This window comes from Engraulis encrasicolus, chromosome 7 (genome assembly GCF_034702125.1).
Source record: "Engraulis encrasicolus isolate BLACKSEA-1 chromosome 7, IST_EnEncr_1.0, whole genome shotgun sequence".
NCBI classification, from domain to species: domain Eukaryota; kingdom Metazoa; phylum Chordata; class Actinopteri; order Clupeiformes; family Engraulidae; genus Engraulis; species Engraulis encrasicolus.
The window spans coordinates 32,927,054-32,947,500 of NC_085863.1; the positions used below are offsets into that span (position 1 = coordinate 32,927,054).

General features: G+C 42.5%; 1 long non-coding RNA gene across 1 annotated transcript; it reads right to left on the reverse strand.

Annotated features, from left to right (window-relative positions):
* Positions 1-7,639: 7,639 nt before the first annotated feature.
* Positions 7,640-9,778, reverse strand: LOC134452112 (uncharacterized). The gene is made up of 3 exons (XR_010035371.1): positions 9,066-9,778; positions 8,639-8,807; positions 7,640-8,417 (listed from the first exon to the last, which is right to left on the reverse strand). It is a non-coding gene; the product is annotated as an uncharacterized LOC134452112 (long non-coding RNA).
* Between the last annotated feature and the right edge of the window lie 10,669 nt (positions 9,779-20,447).

Consider the following 20,447-nt stretch of genomic DNA (forward strand, 5'->3'; position numbering starts at 1 on the left):
TTTCGGTATTTCCTTTATAGGGTACATGTGCCTGCTTATCAGTGTGTCGGTTGGGCGGGTTGCTGTTTAATTCGATGTTTGTATGACCTGATCTGAATGCATGCAAGCAGAATGTTTGGAGTGTGAAAGTGTTGCGTGTGTTTGTTTGAACTTGGCGTTGTTGAATAAATGTGTGCGAGATGTAGCCTAGACCTAAGCTGTCTTCAGAAATTGTTTAAAACATAGCTGCTGCTAAGAACTGTACGAAGTGTCACTTTTGTGCTTTTTATTTTTGGCAACTCTTCACCGCGGTCAAGTGTTAAGATGCTTAAATAATAAATAATATCGCGCTCGTGGTGATCATTATTTTTTTTACATTATACAGGAGGGGTGGGGCTGGGACGTGGATTGCTGCCGACGCACGAGCGGTCTCTCTCTCTCAATATCCTGCGCTCCTGGGGATCATTATTCAGCCAATGAACTTGATTTAGGCTCTATTTTATTAAAGACCACTTTGTCAGTGTCACTTTTGTGCTTTTTATTTTCGGCAGCTTTTCACTTTTCACAGCGGTCAAGTGTTAGGATGCACGAGCGGTCTCTCTCCCAAGAAATATCCTGCGCTCGTGGGGATCATTATTTTTTTTTACATTTAAGAAAAAGGGGGGGGATTGCTGCCGACGCACAGTTAAACATGTACTTACCGTCACCGCGAGCAGTGCAGGTACCCACTGTCTCGTCCCATATTCCACTCGCAACGCAATAGTTTCCCAGCACTACTATACAAACAATACTACTACTACTACAACACTACTATACAAACTAGTGATGGGGAACTTGAAGCGAGGCTTCGAAGCCTGCTTCGAGCAAAAGTGGGCGTAACATATGAAGCCTTGCTTCGAGGCTTGTGTCGGCAACGTAAAAACCATGTGACAATGCCAAATGAGGCTTCACATGTTGCGAAGCGTGTGGACGTTTCATTGCGCGCCGCTACCCAAACGAGCTTTCTGCGCCTCGGAGCACTTCTCAAGTTTTCAAGATTTGTTGTGTGTGTGTTGAGACTGGATATGTAGGCTAGTGACTTTGATTTGGTTCCACTCTGCAATAAATTCAGCTCATGCCGTAGATTGACCCAAATGTCCAAATGATCTATGCACCTCCAATTCCCTTTTGATGTAGATTTTCAAAGTGAGACGCTTCCGAAGACGAGGTGGGAAATTGTTTTAGTTCTACCGCTAAGCAACCATAAACGAGACAGCAGTTCTGTCAGCAATCATTAATACTAAACTAGGCCTACAGCTAAATAAGAGAGCAGACCTAGGCCTATTTTATTTATTAGGCTATAGGTTTTGTGCGGGTTTTAACAGTCTTTACCAGTTGATTCATGTTGACTACAAGAAGGAAACTCAGCTGGATCGTACAGAGTCAAGCGGCTAGCGCAGTGGTTAAAGTGTCCGACCTGGGTTCTCAAGATCATCAGATCAAATCCCTGTAGTAGCGACATGATGATGATGATAAACCAACTAGTTCTTGATTTCGCAGGGTAGCTTTCTAATAAAGTTGACCAAGTGAACTATATCATATGCCAGGCTGGTATAGTGGTGAAGGCGACAGAGTGCTACCTTAATAATTGTGAGTTCGAATATAAGTAGCCTAGTGGATAACTGATATTTGTTGGTACCCCTTGAATTACATTTAATTCATATAATGTGAATTATAGTAGGCTAATATTTCTTTCTGGTTATTTTAATTGGCTGCTTATTGTGTTGCGTTTATGGCCGATCACTCCCAGTTGCGCGCCGACCTCCACACAATGATGCTCTCTCACTTCCACGATAACACAGGGTCAGCGTTAACCTTGATTTTAGTGTCCCACAATCACGAGTAATTAATTCCATACACACACACCATCACATTTATTGAAACAGAACGGATACAAATAAGACGCGAGAAAAAAAGTTAAAATTAAATCCAATGCCTGCGGTGCCAATTCATTGCACACCAGATGGCGCCAGTGAGAACTGAGGCTTCGAGAAAGGCTTCGAAAGCTCGAACCTTTTTGCATGAAAGCCTCATTGGTTCAGGAAGCCTCATTTCGCCATCACTAATACAAACAAACATTCTCACTCACCGCTGCCCATGGGTGTTCCATCCAAATGGTCCGTGGGGAAACCGGAGCCCTTGCGGAACCATTGTTTTTAACCACTGTCCGGTCAGTGGCGCGAAACTTGAATTGGTACAGTGACGTCATGTGTGAGTAATTATTGTTTTGTAGCTATATTTAATATACATATGGGGTAAATGTTGGATGTATGTTTTCTACTTTTTATACTCTATTTTCTGGGGATATTGTGGGTATGTGAATGTATTTCTAAATGTGTATTTTAAGGATTTATGTAATGCTATTTTCTGATTGGTTGAATGTATATCCAATCAGTGTTCTCCTGCAGATTGTGAGCCCTTCAAAAGGGCAGGGGTTTTCATTTGTGCTAGAGAGGGCCAGGGGAAAGCATGCTTGCCGTGAAGCTATGCAGAGAAAGAAAAGTAAGTGCAAACAAAGTAGTATTGAAAAAGTCCTTTGTTGTAGTTATATTTGAGTTGCCTGATTGAGGCCGGTTTTCTTTTTCGTTTGTTCTCAGTTTTTGTTTTCTCTTTTGTTCAGTCACTTACGGCACTGTACATAAACTCGCACCCGCTTCACTTTAGTTTTGAGTTGCCTGGTCGTTCTTCTTGCGGTCATCCTGATATGAGAGAGGGGTGGTCAAGCCTCAATCTCACAGGGACATTAAATTGTCGGAATGCTGATACCAAAATGTCGGAATGACGGGATGTCACAATGGCGTCATGTCGGAATGGTGCTATGTCGGAATGACGAGTGCCCCCCCGACATCTATGTGCTCGTCGCAGCGCATGCAGCTGAAGTTTCTTGGCACCGGGAAAAGAAGGACATACGACCTGGGATAAAGACCAACCCCAAATAGCATTGGTCGGAACAAAGGGTTTAATTTAATTATTTCGAGTTTGTGGGCTGTAGGATCAATGAGAAATTTTCGGAATATTGACGCGTCGGAAAAATGACATGCTACCTGGTTTAGTAGCGCCTCAACAGTCCAAGTACTTGACTGAAATTTTGCCATCATCCCACCTAAGTAATTTACCCCCATTGGTTCAAGGGAGTACCAGCACTGTTTCATTTCCAGTTCCTCTTGGGGGAGCCGCAGGGGGTGGAGATAGAAGGCTTTTGAGTTGGATGAGCACCGTGCGACATATTTTCTGAAGCTTTCCACCGGGCAGAGCGGGTCACCGGGCTGTGCGAACATGAACCCCCGGTAGTGCTGCTTTGCTGGATCAGTGGCATGCTTGTGGTTTTTTGTTTCAGCGTTGTATGAGAGACACACATACTCCAATCCATTTTGGTCCTTCTTGATGGTAAAAGAATCAGGCTTCAGGTCTCTGTTGCCCTCTCTCCCCCTACTCGCCAAATTCAGCTGTATATCAAACCAGATATCTTTGCGGACCAGTCCTGCAGCTGTATTGGGCGACAGGTATGCTGAGTTGCGGATGGTACGCAGGTCTCAACTTTGTATCTAGCAATTAACGGTTAAATAATTCGAATTCGCTGGTGGTAAGTATTCATGAAAAAGGTAACATTAGTGAATGGGCAGCCTGAATTCGGGAAATAAACAACTAAAAATCTTACACAATGTCCCTTTAACAGTCAATTCCAATATTGCAATGCAAAAAAGTAAAAAATGGTGGATATAGCGTTTTGGAAAAGAGCTCTTCACTTTGTCATACACAACAGATCAGTTAAAAATGTGTAACTCACCCTCACCATTTACAAATGATCACTGAATGTTTGCAAATTACTTATTAAGCTTTTTGCATCCATTGATCTAAAGTCAGAACTTGTTCTCATTTCCATAACCTTCAAAATGTGCAACTCGTGCTTACCTTTTACAAAGTATCTGTTAATGTTTATTCAGCTATCTGGATCCACTAATCTGAGGTGAAGACGTATATGGTTAAATACAGAACTACATAATTATGTGTAACTCACCATTATCTTTTAAACAAAATCTGTTGAGGTTAACAAATGGAATAAATTGTGCAGTCAATCACATACAAATAAAACTTCAAAGCAATAAGAACTTTATTTAATCACAGCAATAAAAAACATGAAATGAAACAAACAACAAACCCTGTCAAAATATATTTTTTAAATGGCCATAGGGAATTGTTTTTATATAAATATACACCTAAAAAGACATGAGGGCTCATATTACCAGACACCCAAATAAAATATATAATTTTAAATGGCCATAGGAAAAAAATTGCATAAAAAGGAATGAAAAGAAATCACTTTCGTTTCAGCAATGGAAGAAGAGTCCCATTTCGCTGACCGCTTCAGAGAGCTCTCGAGAAGCATCAAGGGCATTCTGGCAGATCGATGAGCACGAAGACAGCCTCCCAGAGAGAGGGAAGTTGTCCCTACATTCTTTAAATTTGTCGGGGGCAACCGTCTTAAGCTCGGCAATGGCTGCCCCAGACCGAACGGTGTTGCCATCCACCCTGACGCTCTTAAATGATTCCTGCAGGTTGCTGCCCTGCCAGAAGGCGTGCAGGACCCAGGCATATCTCCTGAGGATGTCCTCTGGTGTTGTTGCTACAAACAAATGAACACACACACAAACACACACGTTTATTTCACAAGAAGGTGGCCTTACAAAGCTAGAAGGCACCTATGCCATTTCTATCGGTTCTTTAAGGTGCACAGTGTAATATTTACTTGTTCATTTCCAGAATTCATGCTGCCCATTCATAAATGTTACCTAGCCAACAAATCTTTACCACCACCATCAAATTCTAAGAATTCATTAAGACTAAGACAACAAACACTGCACGCAAAACTTATTATACTTTGGTCATACTATTAAATATTCATTAAAAAAAAAATCACGACATTTGGCAATAGGCAGCACAGGTTCAATGAGCAGCATAATTGCAATATCTACTCTGGCCACAATCATACACAGTGCACCTCTAACATCTTTCATCTACCATAGTACCACCATGGCTTTTTGAGGTGAAATGAATGAAAAAATGAACAGTAGGTGAGAAGTAACAGTCCTTGAGACACTACCAAATTATATGTGTAGCATTTCAAAGGTCATCGTCAGATTGTACATTTCCCATTCAGTTTTGCTTATTTGTTGTTCACACCAAGAGCGACCTACGCAAACAAAGTGACTGATATCATTACTTCTCTATGGAGAAAGAGCAAACTGGGCGACCACAGCGAATTCGCAAGGGGCGAAGCGAACTGAGCGACCACAGCAAATTTTAATGATTTAAGTCAAGCAAATCTTATGGCGAAAACCAATTGGAATGTTCATATCTGCTAATGTCCCAGGCTGTTATGTGATGAGCTAAATCAAATATGTCAATGTGAATAAAGCGAATTCATGGCAAAGGCAAAACTTCTCCCACTAACTCTGCAACCAAGCAGCGGAGGTCGCCCTTGGTCTGGACGCAGCATTAAACTTTCTGGCATAGTTTCTTACCAACCTCCATGTTATGTCCCTGGGAAGGTCCTAAAGCACTGTGCAGGCCAACTAAGTGCAGTCTTTACCCACATATTTAACATCTCCCTAGAACAAGCTGCAGTCCCCATTTGTCTGAAAACCAGTGCCATCGTTCCTGTTCCCAAGCAGGCGGCCATCAAGTGTCTCAATGACTACCGCCCTGTAGCTCTCACACCTATTGTGATGAAATGCTTTGAAAGACTGGTGCTAGCACACCTCAAGTCCATCACTCCACCATCCCTCGACCCGCATCAATTTGCCTACAGGGCGAATAGATCTATAGAGGATGGCATTTCATTGGCCATTCACACTGCCCTCTCACACCTGGAGAAACCAAACAGCTATGTGCGAATGCTGTTTATTGACTTGCAGATGGATACTGGACTTCCTCAGTGACAGACCTCAGTCTGTACGCATGGGAAAACATCTTTCAAGACGAGAAGGGTCCAGCTGCAGTAAAACAGTTCCACCCTTAATGCAAGCACGCCCATGGGCGTTCCCGGCATTTGCCGTATTGGCCAATCGTGAAGGGATACGGCATGATGTCATTTTCAAGGCCATTTCCGGATGAAGGCTCCATGTTTGTTACAAAGATATCCCGTGCAAATTTATCTTCCAGAGAAACGTTTCACTGAACATTCCACTGACATAATATTCTCAACAATTTATGGAAGAAAGTGAGATAAATCACACGTTTTCTAATCCCAATATGTCTTTTGCTTTGTCTTCCCGTACACAGAGGTGCATCTTGTCACCAGGCAAGGCAGGCAGCCGCTTGGGGACCCCAAGCCCCTATATAGTGAATAATAGCTCACACTTTACTACGATCGTGGCAATTTTGTTTCAAATGTTTATTCCTTTGAATTTCCGCTTGGGGCCCCACATTACCCTAGAATCGCCTCTGCCCGTACCTCGGACATTGTAGCCTACTGTTTAGGAGTCGTGTCGCTATGCACAAATTTGTCATAGCAACGTATCAGGTCGCCAAAATGTCAACACGACGACGTTGACATTACCTTACCTAGCTGTGTATCGAGGTCACTGTTAACACTGTAGGCTATATGATTAAACATCCTTTCCAGGATATTAACACACCCGGAAAAATATTAATAATTTAAAAACCCCTTTTGTCGAGGTTGTTCACTTGGTAAGACATGATATAGGCTACTTAGAAACGTTTGAAACAATGTAAAACATCAGCAACACATTCCCGACTTTTTAAAGGAGTGTCACCTCACCACATTTATGTGGCAATGTGGTCAGCTTGGAAAGAGCAGATATTAATGAAAAAATATATGAAATAGTATTTGAAATAGCAATAGGCTATTTGTTTGTTTTATTGGAGAAAAACGATTTCTTCATTACCATAGGCCCATACTCCTAGCCTGGGAACTCCCACACTGCCTTTAGTTCTACACAATCTGAAATCTGAAAAGATCTGAAAGACACTTCACTTGTGATTAGGTCTGGTGTTAACCAGGCAACCATACTCCATGTCTGTCTATAATTTAGGAGTGACCACACTATTGAAGCTTACCTCTTTATCCAGGAGAGGTTCCAGATTGGCCTGTCTTAATTCAAAGGCCATCAGAAAACAGAGAAAATGTTCCCTACCATTGTAACCAGTGTTTGTGCGTACATAATCAGGACCGCTGACAGCTTTGGCTGTGCCCAGGACAAAGTCATCTGAAAGGGCCCCCCACTCAATACATAGACTACATACAATGTAATGAGGACCCATTCCTGGACCCCTCGTCTCACTGGGCCCAGGTCAACGGACCCCTTTGCCCCCCCTGTCAGCTTCCCTGCATGTAGGCCACATACATTGCTGAAAGAAGAGGACGAGACAGGAATGAAATGTGAAATTTTATTTCTGTTTACTTTTACACTATGAAGTGTGAACGGTCACCTCCTTCTCCTCATATTCAGAGTGCATAAAACAGCACTCAACTGTGTGGTCTGTTGATAGCCTGAATAGTACAGTAGATTAGACTCCATTTTTTGACAAAAATCTATGGAGGGTTAACACAAAGTTTGAAATTGTGTTTGACCAGTCTCCAATGTGCAGTTTAAGTAATGCATTGACATGAAATACAGACTGATACATTCAATAAATACAGTCACACAGAGACACAAACAGTGTGCAATAAGAAGAATAACATACTGATGGACAATAAATACACAAACACAGTGGACACACACACACACACACATGGCAGGAGGAGATCATACAGGTGATGTGAAGATGCTGTATATAAGGTGCAATGAGTAAAGTGTAAGTGGCATGGTGAAAGAAGTGTTCATGGAATATTCTCCAGTGTCCTTTGAATATTCATGTGGTTTTCTTCAGAACGTTGAGGAGAGCCGTTTCCCAGTGTGCTTGTGCGGCACCGCATGCCGGGCTAGCGCTTCCCTGATGGTAGTAGGGAGGACAGTCTGTATGCTGGATGAGTTGTGTCTTTATGATGTTCATTGCCCTCTTGGAACAGTGTGAAGTGTACAGATCCTGAATGGCTGGTCGGGGTGATCTTATGAGCTTTTCTGCCGAGCTCACCACACTCTCTGTACTGCCTTCTAGTCTTCAGCTTGACGGCTGCCATGCCAGACAGAGAGGCTGCTGGTCAGGATGCTCTCAATGACACCCCTGTAGAAGGTGGTGAGTGCCGATGTGGGGCGGTCGGCTCTTCTCTCATCCTTCGCAGGAAGTGGAGTAGTGTCTGTGCCTTTTTGAGATGGTGGAGCCATGTGGTGCAGTTGGCAGAGGAGGAGCGGCACAGTGGTTGGTGCTGGGTTGATCAGGTTCAGAACCAAAGTTGCTGGTGTCATCAGCCCTCCCTCTGAAAACTGGCTTCGTGCCTGTCAAAAAAAGGCATGCTAATGTTATGAATGAAAATAAAGACAAAAACAAGCACCCCCTATCTACCTACAGAAAGACATGACCATGTGCATATGCTTGTGCACACGCCCCCCCACACACTGCTACTGTCTTAAAGTGTGGCACGCACGCAGGCACGCACGCAGGCCTATTCTCCCCCCTTTGCCTCAAGTCAAGTGTGCATTTTAGAGGTTGGCCTCACCTGCACATGTGTGAAGAGCAGGGAGATGGGAGGTTGAGGATGACGAGGCAGGGCAGGAGGTTCTCCTTGTGGGCTGCCCTGGTCCTGATGCTGATTGCCCATCACCATGCTGTGGCTCATCAAACCCATTACTGGCATATCGATGCTGAACAGGAACGACTGCTTCCATCTGCACACGTGCATGCACACACACACACACGAGAGGGTATACATAGAATACACTACATAAAAATCACACCCATCATTTTAATGCAGAACACCAGGCTGAAGAGATACAGAGCTTCTGGCCTGTACAGGGGTCACTACTACTGTGCCAGTGTTTTGTATTATCCTCTATACACAAGTTCTGCTATAAATAAACACAGCACATGAAGGAATTACTGTATTGGTCTAGTGCAGAACAAAACAGATTCAGTGATTTACTCACCACTGTGTGCAAGTTTCTGTGTTCAGCTCAGGTGGAAGCCTCCATCACAACATGTTGGTACTGACATCAACCATCTTTCAGAAAACTGGCTGCCTGTCAGAAATAGCAAAATTATGTTACCACAACAAGGTAGTATCTTAAAGATACCCTTAACCAAAGGCAGACGGACACACACTGCCACTGTCTTGGTTCTAGGACACACACACGCCCTTTAAGGGTCACATGTATAATGACCGGGTTCTCACTCACTCGCACACTTCTTTTCTCCTACTTTTGCCTCAGACAATGCAGTGAGTTTTAAAAAAAATTGGCCTTACCTGCACATGTGAAGGGCAGGAAGAGAGGTTGAGGATGGAGCTGCCAGTCAGGAGGTCCAGAGCTGTCCTGGTCCATCACCATCATGTGGATCATCAACCCCAACTTCTTATATCTGCGTGCACACATTCTCTCTCACACACACACACACACACACACACACACACACACACACACACACACACACACACACACACACACACACACACACTTGGAGAGATACAGGTTATATGGCACATCAGGAGGCAGGGGTGTTGTTGTGCTCTAGATGTTTAGAAATAAGTAGGTGCATGGACCCAAAAAGTAGACTTCAATGTGGGAGCACACTAAAGACACTAAGGTCAAGTCACTACTCTCTGATGGCAGCAACCTGAAACGTCTGCTCTAATCTACTCTGAGAATTGTTTAAAAAAAATAAAAAAAATCTGCTTGTGCTTTAGTCCGGGAGCCGTGAGGTTGAACCCAGATTTCTTTGATAAAGTTTTTTTTTTTGCTTTATCTGATAGATTTTAGGCAAGTCTTCAAGATTTCAGACGATGCCCGGTGATATCCCTTGAGCATTTCCAGATTTTGAGCCTTTATTGTCCCATAAATGCAAATTATGACAAAAAACTAAAGACACCTAATATTACTGTGAATAATGTTACACAATGTACCAAATTGCTACTATTACCTGAAAAACATTCACATTGGACTGCCTTAACACTGCCCTAATTGAAACAAACCCAATATGGGGTAATAATTAACCCTTTCATAACAGCAATCCCACAAATAAGGCGAGACACTGTAGGTGAATAGGGTAATTTTTTTAACTTGCAGATATCAATATGAAACTTTATCAGATGATTACTCGTATGAATTGGAGAAAAAAATGTATTACAAGTTTTCTATATTTTATGTTTAAATATGCTAATTAGGCGATTATCTAATTAAATATGCACTAATTTGCATATATCTTGATGCAATGAATCTGACCACCTGAAAATGCCAGCTTCAAAATTCCTTTTTTATTTTGTTAATATTGTACATACAAGAATATTTACTGTGGTTAATTGTGGCTATCTCCTTTTGTTATCCAGGTACAGAGAAAATACTGCTAATAACCTTAAAAAATGCGATTTCAGCCTATTTTTATCCATTTAGTTATATAAATCAGGTCATGAATGATAAATCAAGAAATACCTCAGTAAAAACATTCACAACATTGCTTAGAATAAGACTGTAAAGTATGGAATGGATTGTGACATCATGACAACATACATGACAACATCGCCGGTAGGTAGCCTACCACAAATAGCCAACATAAAAGAACCCCCCCCCCCAAAAAAAAAAGAACAACAGAGTGTGGGGGTAACTGGTGAGCAGTCGTTGGCTGTTCCAAAAGATGAGTAAAGAAATGACATACATCCAGTGTATCCAGACTGGTACTGAATAATCACTTAAATCCATAAAGCCATCAAATAAGATCTGTACATGCATTTAAATTTACACAGAAAGACCTATATACACTGCAACATACAGTACCGCACGCTCAGAGAGAGAGATAGAGAGAGAGAGAGAGAGAGAGAGAGAGAGGTCTAAACATAGGAAAACAGCTATACACTATATATACTGTTGAGTCAAAAAAATTAAGTCAATCCAGTGTATCCTGACTGGTATTAAATGATCACTTAAAAGTCCATAAAGCCATCAAATAAGACATGTACATGCATTTAAATTCGCACAGAAAGACCTGTCTACACCTATACAACATATAGAGTCCTTAACACCTAAAACACCTATAGCCTACATTATATACACTACACGCACACGCACACACACACACACACACACACAGTAAAGCTCACACAACATTGGTTCGGCAGCATCCCAGCCGAAAACATGCACAGAAAATGGTGCAAGGCACACTGTTTACAGCACAGCTACATTTCTCACAATTGCAGGGGCTTTTACTCTTGCAACCACATCTGATCATCTGTAAAATGTAGTCTGGTGCCACTTTGACATTTTCTGGAACACTTATTGGTATCAGTGCTTTGTTGCATGGGTCTTTCTTCCATCCAAATGCTTCAGGAGATAGTTCAGGTGGAGTGTGAACCAATGTCCTCCACAATATTGCTTGAATATGAGCCCTTTTCACATTCTCAAGAAATGCCTCTGTTGTTGGTGGAAGAGCAGCCAGGTTAGGTGAAGAAAAATGACCTTTCCCATTCTTTTTCCCCCATACCACCAACCTTGTATGTGACATGCTGATACTGTCTGGAATGCCATAACATGCCGACTCAAAGTTAGTGGCCTCACTGGAAAGTTGTTGGAATGGTGCCAGCACATTACCAATTGATGTCAAGGGATATCCAGCTTTTAGGGTCTTGATAACAAAGCCTTTACCAATACCAAAATAGGATGCCGCAGTGTCACACCCTGATATGGCATGGGCTGGTAAAAGGTCAATTACAATGTCATTTTGTGGATTTACATTTTTAATTTTATCTCTTTCCATGTTAATACGACCACCACTGAAATTATGTACTTTGTAGGCAAACAAATAATCAGCCAAAAATTCTGTAATTATTACTTACAATTTTTATTTTGTGTTACAACAGCACAGGCAGAGTAAATAGCAATGTATGAAATGGTGAAATTCTGTGTTGAATTAGTAATCCTTTCTGGGTATGTCTGAGCTGACACCACCAATATTCGCCTAAATGTTACATATTTCTGCTTGAAAAACTGCTAGTTATGTAATTGTCTAAAATGTATTTGGTACGAGGACACTTTCTCCACTTTGATGCGGCAGGCCTACCACCCAGAATGCTCTATGGTTAATCATAGTGCAGTTATGAAGCTGTCAAAAGCTTGCGGGCTATGGCTGCAGCGAAATCAACATGAAAGGGTTAATATCAGAAATTGGCACATCACCCACTCTTATCCTGATGGGTAAGTGTTGGACAACTACAAACAGCAAAACCAAACAACCCACTATGAGATATAAAGCCACGTTTGGCGAAATGTTGGCCTTTGTGTCTCCGACTTGGAAAATCAGGCTTTTTGGGTGAATGCCCCGCCCCCAAACATGCATGACCCCACCCCCACTGATGTCCATACCTCACCACCTGTTCTTATACACATCCTACCATGTAAACAAACACAAAATAAGTATGGTATAGGGTATTTGGTCAGCATAACATGAATTGGGAGCCAAACACTGTTGTAATCTATGGCTGCAGCACATCAAGCATAAAAGGCTCAATATCTGAAAATGCTCAAGGGATATCACCGGGCATCGTCTGGAATCTTAATAGGTACACCTTAAGCAACCACAAACTGCAAAGAAAAAAACTTTATCAGACGAAACTGGGTTCGGCTGATATTTGGCTTTTGGCTGCCGGACTACTGACCTTAGTGTCTTATTTAGTGTGTGAACCTGCTCCCACATTGAACTATATGGCACATTTAAAATCAGACCCAATGACAAGTCAAGTCAAGTCGGTTTTATTTTCAATTTCTTTACATGCACTGGTCAAGAATTGAAATTACGATTAACACCAGGTTGAACAAATATGACACCTCCGACTTTCAGTGCTATTCTATACATCTTTGCCTCAAAGAAACACTACTGATGGCTCAGATGATGAACCAGACGTGCACAACACAGCACAGGAAGAAACTACTGTATAAACACCTTTTGGCCCAGTGCTTACCGGTAATTTGTTTAAGGGTAAATACAGCATCATTTCGTGATAGCTCGTGGTACAACAAACATTCAAAACATCGCGTGTCATTTGAAAGGGATGTCAAAACTATACGTTTATTCAAACGAGTAATAAACCACGAAACTGTTATTAATACGGAGATCATTTCGTGATCACTTTGTGGCGAACTTTATGATATTTAAGCAAGCAAGCACACAATCGGATAACCATTCGAAAGACCGTCAAAACGTTTATGAATTAACTTTTCGTAGTAGGCCTAGTTAACTTTTATTCTAGTCTGGCTAGCCCTTATGTCTTACCTTACACATAACAATGTACTCCATTCACATTTGCCTCGCTCGTATTGTCGTAACAATATTCTGAGATGTGCTGCCTTTGTCCATTCTGACCAGGCTGGCTAGCTAGCTACCAGGTTGGAAATACTGTAATAAACTAGCACAGATTTCCCAGGCAGTGAAGCCTGTAGTCGGGTATGGAGGGCAACAGATGTTCATATTTGGGAACCAAAGGCAGTTTCCTGCTTAACATATGCAGTGAAGTAGTCACAAGAATGGTAATTACACAGGACTAATAGTTGCTTTGTCTGCCCATAACTTAGTGCTGTACATTATGACCACTACACACACAACATCTGAAACAAACTTACGAAGGGGGGCCTGTTAGCTTGCCTTGAAGCTAAAAAACTTTAGCCAAAACCGCTAGTTGGTGGGGGTCGTGGTGCCGAGGTGGTTAAATGTTCGCCCTCCGACTGAAAGTCAACTAGTAAAGTAACAGTTATGTATATTCATGCATTTATACTGAAATCTTACCGACAGTTGAGTGATCGCTGCAGCGAAATCCATCCAGTGAGTCGTTTTTAAAAGTCCCGCTTGTGTTGTCATTCGGTAGCATGTCACTAAGTTCAGAAATTTGAACAGCCAAAGGGGCGTTACTGTGAGGGCGGTCTAGTAAAGGGGAATGGGCGTAGCGGTATTAGCTGGACAAGACGCAGCTGGACCATATTGTTCAAGACCCATCACCCTAAATACAGGCACATCGCAGGGATGTGTGTTGAGCCCTTTTCTGTACTCCCTTTTCACTCATGACTGTGATCCTAAGCACAGCACAACACCATCATTAAATTTGCTGACAACACAACCGTGATTGGCCTGATCTCTGACAACAACAGGACGGCCTACAGAGAGGAGGTGGAGCAGCTGGAGCCAAGACAACAACCTGGCCCTGAACTCCAAGAAAACGAAGGAGGTGATCCTGGACTTCAGGCGGTGTGGCCAGGGCAACCACTACCACCAACCCATCAACATCGGAGGGGAGCCAGTGGAGGTTGTACAGAGCTTCAGATTCCTGGGTGTGCACATCAGCGAGGACTTGTCATGGAGCGCCAACACCTCTGCAATGGCTAAAAAGGGATCCCAAAGGCTATATTTCCTTCGCACTCTAAAGAAGGCCCAGCTACCACGAGATCTGCTCACTAACTTCTACAGGTGTACAATTGAATCAGTAATTACATACAACATTACATCTTGGTACACCAGCTGCACACACGACAACAAGAAGATTTTACAGCGCATCATCAAAACAGCAGAGAGAATCATTGGATGCCAACTACCCACACTTGAGGATATCCACCATACACGCTGCACAAACAGAGCATTAAACATCCTTAAAGATCACACACACCCTGGTCACAGGCTCTTCACCATGCTACCATCTGGCAGGCGCTTTAGGACTCTGCGTGCCCGCACTACAAGAATGAAGGACAGCTTTTACCCTACTGCCATTAGACTCTTGAACTCAATTCGTCACCTGCCCCCCCTCAATACTTCAGGACTATCGATACTGTGAGATGCACATGGATTTTTATGGATTTTATTTATTTATTGTTAATATATCTTTTATTTTGTGGGCATTTGTGGGTTGCTACTAAACATAATCTCGCTATATTTATATAGTGACAATAAAGTCTACTCTCTCTCTCTCTCTCATGTGTGGAAAAAGCTGCATGGAGAGCCATGAGATTTTTCCCATTACAATAGTACAATGTTTGTGTGTTTACACATGCAAAATTGTAATTAAATCTGTTCATGAAGTTGTAGCTTTTTTCATGGAAGATGAACTTTAAAGGGTAACTTCAGCCAATTTCAACACGCACTTGTAATGCTCTCACAACCATGGACGTGTCAGATTTTTTGTCTTTTTTTTTATTCAGCCTGCTCCGAGATCCTGGTCATTGTAATGGGGGCAGGTTTACATTGTTTACATTTCAAAAAATAATATTGATTTGTTCCCTAAAACATCCAAAAGGTTATGGGTCATTCCACGCCAAATCAACAAGAGCCCGCGCACTTAGGTCTCAAAAAATTCTGAAAATATTACCAAGTGTACCCATGGTACTTAAGAGAAGCACTGTACATTTATTTGAATGTAAGATGTATAATCTCCGTGTTACAGCCAATTTTACTGGGGGAGGGGGGTGCCCATTTTGTTCACACTCTTTTTTTTGTCAAAGTTCACAAGCCCGTAGCTCAAGAACTAAACCATGTAGGAAGCTCAAATTTGGCATGCTGGTACATAGATAGGAATAGTTTGTTGCAAAACTGTCAGTTTTGGTCTGTATGATCCTGCATCGTCATAGCATTCCCTCAAAGATGATACAAATTGTACTGGAGTTTTTGGCTGTGCTCTGTTTAAACCTTCAGAAGACATATTTGTGCCCAACATGGCCTCATGTTTTCTTCCCTTGTAGATACAAGTAGAAACACTCATAAAAAGCTATAAATAGAAAGGAAACCCCATCAGTGTTTGACCAAAAGACCTCACAAGTCTGACAAATCATGTTGGGTGTCATTTTCAGAGCTCCAGAACACCTTGTGGGATTGTCCACAGATTTTTATTTTATATTTTTCTTCATTCTCCATGAAGTCTTCTTTTTAAAAATGCCAATGAGACTTGTCTTATGTGATGTTTTCTTTTGTAATTTCCACCCTGAACATGGGCAAAATGCAAAAAGAGAGCAACATGATTTCGATAACATTTAATGTAAAGACTAAATAATCAAATGCAAATTTTGCCCAGACATGATCACCCGAGAGTCCCTGTGCAGGGGTGCAGGTATCCCTTTCAATTTCCATGATTTATGGAGCGTTCAATATGGGAGCAGGTTCGCACACCAAAAGAGACAGTAGGTCAGGCACAAGGAGTCATGTTGTTACTTTTTTTGACCAGCAGATGGCAGCGGAAGAAACGCATAGAAAACATATTGCCCTCAATGTGCATGTTGGCCATGTTCAGGTTCGAAATTACAAAAGAAAACATCACATAAGACAAGTCTCATTTGCATTTTTAAAAAGAAGAATTCATGGAGAATGAAGAAAAAAATAAAATAAAAATCTGTGGACAATCCCACAAGGGGTTCTGGAGCTCTGAAAATGACACCCAAAATGATTTGTCAGACTTGTGAGGTCTTCTGGTCAAACACTGATGGGGTTTCCTTTCTATTTATAGCTTTTTATGGGAGTGTTTCTACTTGTATCTACAAGGGGAAAAAATCATGAGGCTATGTTGGGCACAAATATGTCTTCTGAAGGCCTAAACAGAGCACAGCCAAAAACTCCAGTACAATTTGTATCATCTTTGAGGGAATGCTTTGACGATGCAGGATCATACAGACCAAAACTGACAGTTTAGCAACACACCTTTCCTATCTATGTACCAGCATGCCAAATTTGGTTTAGTTATTGAGCTACGGGCTTGTGAACTTTGACAAAAAAAAAGAGTGTGAACAAAATGGGCACCCCCCTCCCCCAGTAAAATTTGGTGTAACACGGAGAGTATACATCTTAGACTCAAATAAATTTACAGTGCTTCTCTTAAGTACCATGGGTACACTTGGTAATATTTTCAGAATTTTTTGAGACCTAAGTGTGCGGGCTCTTGTTGATTTGGCGTGGAATGACCCTTATGCAACATCAGCAGACAACTAGCAAACAGCAATACCTTTTGGGAAAATATTTGGAGTAGGCCTATGTTAAGATTTTTTAAAAATGTAAACACAAGCTTGCCCCCATTAGAGTAGCTCATATCTCAGAAAGCTTGTGGCGGAATGCACTTCCACCATGGTCTCCAAGACTAATTGTTTCCAATGCCCCAGTAGCACACTGCACCCACAAACACACATACACATGATTGAGGCCACTTAAGCAGTTCTCTACCTGAAGACGAGACGCACCTGCAGCGAGATCTGATTGCGGGGTGTGGCCGTAATCTGGCAAAGCTTGTTAGATGCTACACTGCTAAAAAAACAAACTCCTTGGTGACTTTGGAGCGAGTGCGCATGTCGGACTGTTCAGTGGTGGCGGGTAGTTTGAGTCTGAAGTGGCGTTTGACATTTCCATTCACTGTTTCCCCCCCTTTTTGTTTTGTTTTTCTTTTTTTGATTTGTTAGAGTAGTTAGAGGCTGTGAGTAGTAAAGTTCGGTAAGAATACCGGCCGACGGCCTGTATAGGTCCGGTATACGGTATCCTTGCGAATTTTTCTGCCATGGCGGGGAGTCAGAGTGGGCAAGGGGATGAGTTTGTTAGTATGGAGGGTATTCAGGAGGATGATGGTAGTTGGAATTTGAGGAGGAATGGTCGTGACCCGAAAAGGTCTAGACCCAGGTCAGCGTCTGAGGGAAGTGGGGATGGCGGGGAGAGGTGCTCTTTTGTGGTTGTGAGGTTTGACGGTGAGGGTGTAAAGAATGTGGATCCATTGAAGTTGACAGCTGCTCTTAAAAAGCAGGTAGGGTTGATAAAGAATGCCAGAGTGCTGGACGATGGTAATTTGCTGATTGGGTGTATTTCTGAGGAACAGGTTGTGAAAGCTGAACGACTACAGACTGTTGGGAAGGCGAAGGTGGTGAGAGTTGTTAGAGTTGGTACTGAAGGGTGCAAAGGGGTGATTTCTGGAATCCCCGTGACAATGCAAATGGGTGAGTTGGTTAAGGGATTGAGGGAAAAATGAAAAATGTGGTGATGTTTTGAGTGCAAAGCGTTTGACAAGGGGTGCTGAGAAAATAGACACGGAGTCTGTTTTGATTCATTTCAGTTCTAGAGATCTGCCCACTGAGTTGTATTTAGGATATGTGCGGTACAGAGTGAGGGAATTCATGCATAAGCCTTTGCGATGTTTTAAATGTCAGAAGTTTGGTCACGCTGCCAAGGCTTGTAAAGGAGTTCAAACGTGTGCGAAATGTGGGGGTGCGCATGAATATGGGAAGTGTGGAGTGGGGACGTCACCTAAATGCTGTAATTGTGGAGGGGCGCATAGCGCTGCGTTCTGGGGATGTGAAGTTATGAGACGGGAGACGATTATTCATAACGTGAAAGTGAAGGACAAAGTGTCCTATGCTGAAGCTGCTAGGAGGTTGGGTCTTTCTAGACGCGATGGTAGACCTATTGTGAGTGGGGAAGCAACTGCAGTCGTGGATAAGGAGGTGAGGTGTGCGCCTGTTAAAGTACAGGAATACAGCTGGAAGGAGAAAAGAGACCTGGTAATATTTATTGCAGGGGTGATCAATGCAACAGCGGAAGTGAGGTCTAAGACTGAGAGAATTCAAATTATAACGAAGGCAGCGACTCAGCATCTGGGTATGGTTGGTTTAAAGTGGGAAGAGGTGAGAGATGGTCTCTGTATGGTTCCATCCAGCCAAGATAGCGGATGATAATTCTTCAATGGAACGCAAGGAGTTTGCTGGCGAATGGACAAGAATTTAAAAAGTTTGTAAATGATATGTGTGTGAAACCAGACGTGATTTGTATCCAAGAAACGTGGCTTCAGCCAAGGTTTGATTTTGTTTTGTTTAATTATGTTGCTGTTAGGAGGGACAGAGTGGGAGGGAGTGGTGGGGGTTGTGCTACCTTTGTAAAGCAAGGTATACCATATAGGGCTCTGGGTGTAGGACAGGAGCAGGAATATGTGGTGGTGGAAGTCTGGGTGGATTCAAGGAGTCTAGTGATTATTAATTATTACAACCCTTGTAAACGTTTAGTCCTCACTGATTTGGAGAACATAGAAGGGCAGGATGGGAGGAATGTGTTGTGGGCTGGGGATTTTAATGCAGACAGTTCATTATGGGGAGGAGAAAGTACTGATAGCAATGGTCAGACTATAGAGGATCTGCTGAGTGAGAAGAATTTAGTTTGCTTAAATGATGGTAAGGGAACTAGATTTGATGTTAAAACGGGGCGTGAGTCAGCACTGGATCTTACGCTCTCTTCAACTAGGTTGGCCCCTTTGTGTTCCTGGGAAGTTCATGATAGTGGTGTAGGGAGTGATCATTACCCTGTTGTCTGTACAATAGATATTGATGTCAGACTGCGCTCAGGAGTGAGACCAGGAAGGTGGGTCTTTCAGAAGGCAGACTGGGAGAGGTTTAGTGAAGTTAGTGACCTGTTCCTCAGGTCAGTTCCAAACACAGATAATGTTGAGGAAAATGAAGCAGAGGTGCGACGGAGAATTTATATGGCTGCGATGGAAGCTATCCCTAAAAGCTCAGGAAAACTGCATAGAGTTGCAGTCCCATGGTGGAACGAGGAATGTGAGGCGGCTGTGAAAGTTAGAAACAGGGCCTTTAGGAAGTTGAAGCATTCACATAATTTTCAGCATTTTATTGATTATAAGCAGGCCCATGCAGTGGTCAGGAGGGTCATTAGGCAAAGGAAAAGGACTTACTGGAGGGATTACTGTAGCTCCATAGGAAGTACTGTGGAAATAAATGATGTGTGGAATATGATTAGAAAAATGGAAGGTAACAGGAGAGAGTGGAACTATCCCATTCTGTCAGATGGTGGTCAGCTGGCAGTCACTGATGTGGAAAAGGCGGAAATGATTGTGACAACCTTGAGTAAGGTCCACAGTACTGATAATCTCTCAGAGGAGGAAAGACGGGGAAGAGAGGAGACCATGTGTGAATTTGGTGGGATTATACAAAAGAAGAACAAATCAGAGGATAAATTTAATGTCCCTTTCACTTTATCAGAATTAAAGAATGCTTTGGAATCATGTAGAAAGTCAGCCCCTGGACAGGATGAAATTTCTTACCAAATGTTGTCTCATTTGAGTGATGAGGGATTGCAGGTACTCTTGGCTCTGTATAATAGGGTGTGGGATGAGGGTCTCATTCCTGCAGGGTGGAAAGAAGCTGTCATAGTGCCCATCAGAAAGCCAGGGAAAGATGCAAGTAAACCTGTAAATTACCGCCCAATTGCATTAACTTCACAGATGGGTAAACTAATGGAGAAGCTGGTCAATGGTAGGCTGATGCACTTTGTTGAGGAAAAGGGGTTGCTGACAAGATTTCAGAGTGGTTTTAGGA